Source organism: Pholis gunnellus (assembly GCF_910591455.1).
Source record: "Pholis gunnellus genome assembly, chromosome: 1".
NCBI lineage: Eukaryota > Metazoa > Chordata > Actinopteri > Perciformes > Pholidae > Pholis > Pholis gunnellus.
The window spans coordinates 27,497,996-27,502,367 of record NC_136528.1 but is presented as its reverse complement, the minus strand read 5'-3'; positions in this window follow the sequence as shown (position 1 = coordinate 27,502,367).

Here is a 4,372-nt window from a genome sequence, read left to right as displayed (position 1 = left end):
CTTCTGAGATGCATCTTTTTTTTATATACAATACAAGCAGGTGTTGTGTCTTCAATAGCATCCACTGACTTTTCAACAAGCGCCATCATCAGGTCACCTCAGCTGTACTTTGTGTTTTGTGCTAATTAGCAAAGCACGCTATCAGACTAGCTAACTGCTAATGTCGACTTGCTAACAAGTTCAGACTAATGTTGTGAATACATATTGTGACTGGCTTGCCATTAACAGTATCAGTAATATGGCGGTAGTAGTATTGGCAGTAGTATTATTTGGTCAAAAAGAAAACAATGTTACATCTATTTCGTACTGAAATAATTCAGTATATGATAAAGAGCTTGACGTTTATTAATTGCAGGCACAGGAAAACAATGACTGATCAGCAAAAGGCTGTATAGGGTTTGTATCAGCAACCCCCACAACGTCATGATGGCATTTCTCTTTCAGCACAAAATATACAAATATAGTTCTTAAAATAAGAGGAATGCTTTCATACAAACACAGAATACACAATGACTTCAGCCTCTGACCGGGAAGAAGCTTAAAAATCAAACAGCAAGGAGAGGGTGTGCCATTATCAGACAACCTGGTTCAGTAGTACTTTACGTTTCAGTGGCCTCGATCCAGCGTATTTACCTGTGTGTTAACTCATTGAAAGGTACAGTGATTGGGCTTATTGGAAAAGGTTTGATAATATACATTATGGTGATTAAATGCAGTGAAGGAAAAAAAACATTTCTAAGATCTTGCCTTTGCTTCTGCCCAGCAGTTTATCACAACTTTAACAAAGCGGTAGAACCCAGGACAGAACACTTGATCTTGGCCGACAGATAATGAAACATTACCTTAACAGATCTCTCTTTACATACGAAACATTTTAAATGTGTATATGTTACCACACCAGCAATGACTTTCGGCTTTTATAGATTACCATTTAAAAAAAACAGGTATATACACTGGAATGAGGTTATTGAAAAACAAATCGTCCCTTACTCCTCTGCCATAATAATCCCAGAGATTCCTGATGCAGTAGTGCACTTTAACTCCAGAGCAGTAGGTCGTACCAATCACATGTCATATCATAAAGCTGTATCCAGACACACAAATCTAATCTCGTCAAACATGTAAACCACAACTGTGGACCATGAGAGTGTCCATGATATTTACAACAGCAAGGGAAAAGGCATTTTTAACACATCATAAAGCAAGTAAGGACATACATTCTGCAGATGTGTAATTAACTTTAAGTTAAACGAGGACGGACAGGCTTTGAACTTAAATAACAAGGTACAAGGAAAAGAAAGAGCACATAATATGTAACGCTAGGAATGAGTAAACCGATTTGAAATGGAACAACAGCAGATCATTCGGCAGGAATTACTTGTGGAGACATCTCTAATGGCACATAACATGTAGCAGACATTCATGACAAAACTTCTATAAGAAGAAAGCACATGAGGGTACATGAAGCGTTCAGCTCACTTAAAAGGGAATCAGCAGGAGAGACCATGTATTTGCAGAAACCAAACACAGCAGCTTAAAACCTGCAGTGGGATTCTGATACCTACTTGCACAGTTTTTCTGACTTTTCTGATCAGCACCAACGTCCTGCAGTGAAAAAGGGAGACATCCACTGATGATATGCGGAAGCCGAGGACGGCCGCGCTTGCAACTATGTTTTCTTAACGCCGTTATCTCGAGAGCACAAGTTGATTATTTGGCAACAAGCTTTCATATCTCGAGGTAAAGAGATAATCAAACAGTTATCAGGAGAAAACAAATTACTCATGTTTGTCAGAGATCAGGAGTGCCGTGCCAGTATGCACAGATGGCCAAACTGTAGCAACCGATTTACTGACAAGGAGTACCCGTCATTATTTGAACGTACTTCAATCAAGATCTAACACAGGCACAAAATTGCATTGTGTCATTCTGTTAGAGATAACATTCAGATCAGTCCTCGTCTTTATTCTGGGTCAACATACATGGGTTATCCTTTGACACAGTATAAAGCTTGCAGTATTTTATTACCCTGGTTAGCCTGAGGCGGAGCTGTCCAGGCATCTGTGGTGCTGATTAGACTACTGTCCACATGCAGCAGCTTGTTGTCCTTTCCACATCCGACTACGATGACTATTTGAACTACTTATCTTGTTACCTCCAAAGATCTGCCTTTAGTTTTCCAGAAAACCTAAAAAATGAACCCATTATCAACCGGCTTTGTTTCCTCAAGATAACGAAATAATCAACTTGTGAAATAAATGCAAGCTTGGCCGTTATTGGCTTCCGTAGTTTCAAGAAAAATGAAAGTGATACATTCTTTAGAGGTCCAGCAGTAATTAGTAAATGTTTACTAGGGTCACCTCAGAGAGATACGCTTTACAATAAAACATCAGAGACACAGGCAATCGGGTTCAATCAAGTTCACTGTTTGTCAAGGCAGAGAGAGAAATATAAAGTAGGACTAGTACAGTAGTCTCCACTGAAGACTGAAAAATAGAGGCCTGTGTTTTAACGTCCTGTCATAGAAAATTCCACAGAGTAGATATGAATTTCCAGTGGAATAAACCAGCGGGCGGGGCGTCTGCAGTGACCGGTGTGCAGTCAGTCAGCAGTACTGCAGAGGTACCGCTGGGACGAAGAAGACTCGACAAACAATCAATATTCTGAAGGGAAGCCTCTCTTCCCGACACTTCCTAGACATTCATATAAAATCTTCACTTTGCACTGAATGGAAATCAGAGCAGTAACAGACGCAGTCAAGTTCATTCAAAGTGAGGGAAGGCTTCCTCGGGAGGACGGTTTGGGTTTGACTTGAGGAGGACGAGGGGCTGAGCAGAGTTACAGGCCATGTACAGTACTTGGACTCAGTACCTCTGCCCAAGTGTGGCTTTTTAAATCTGATGATACATCAAGTTATAAACGCTGAATTGAAAAATCTATTTGATACAACGTCCCTTAGAAATAATGAAACGGTTGTTTAAAAAGGGAAGTATCACTCAAATAGCATTGTTATTGTTAAACAAATACCGACAAAGGTTTGGCATGAACGAACCGCTGAATGATTCAGTGACACGGCACTGTTAAAGGAATAGTTTGACATTTTTGGGGAATACCTTTTTTTGTCCTTTGGCTAAGAATGAAATGAGATACCACTCTCCTGTATCCTTAAAAATAAGGCTACAACCAGCAGCTGGTTAGCCTAGCTTAGCACGAAGTAGAAACAGGTATCCTGGATCTGTCTGAAGGTTACCAACTGACCACCAGCACCTTTTCCAGTCTTTGTGCTAAGCTAGGCTAAGCTAACCGGCTGCTGGGTGTAGCCCTATTTTACGGACGGATATGAGAGTAGTAATGATCTTTCCATCTTACTCTCACCCAGAAAAGCAAAAAGGTGTATTTCCCAAAATGTCAAACTCTTGTGGTTCAAAGTTGTGTTTAAAAGATAGGCCTGGTGTTGTTTTAAAATGTTCTTACTGTCAACAAGCCCCATGAAAAGACCAAAACCAACAACGAATTGACCCTACAAACAAGCATTGTCTGGAGTGGCTTGGTACAGCGTAGGTCACACAACCGCAATGTCCCGGTTCAGTTCCAGCCTTTTGTTGCATGTGAAAATAGTCTCCAACAAATGAAACGATTTAGCCTTTTAAACAGGAAAGCATGTAATCGGGCTGCTGAAGGCGCAAAGCATTGAGAGGTGGACGTACTCATATTGGTTTGGGCCTGATCATACGATTCATTGACAATAACATAAATACAACATTTCACCAGCTTTATCCTTTAATGCGACAGCCAACCATGACCTTCTAGAAATGTCATACAATAATAATAATAATAATAATAACACCACCTCATTCAATAAAGTGGGAGTAAGACAGACTAGAGGACTATTAATCAGGTAAATTCATATGTGATCACTTAGCAGGCTTTTATGGTTCACAGTATATAGCGGTGCATTATGGCTCTGGGTAACGACACAAAGGCTGCTTTGGCGTTTTAAGAACACGTTGCCAATATTGTATTGGTACTAGTGGCCAGAATTGAGTTTGATTTTCTGGGACAGGCTCACGACGGGTTTACGTTCAAACAGACCTGTTTGCATTTAATTGTGGGAGTCAACATTAGGCTCCTGTTGTACAGGAGATTTACTGTATAACACAGACCATAAGCACTACCTCCGCTGGTTTTATTCATCTTAGCAGAACACTGCATATGCAGATCTTTATGCCCTCAAACAGACATGAGCTAATTATATATTCTACTGCACTAGCTCCATGTGGTGGGCTGAGGGACGGGTCTCACCTCTGGACCTGGTGGGGACACATTTCAAGGACACTTTAGCAGAGCAAATATTGCTGACACCTGGTCTCAA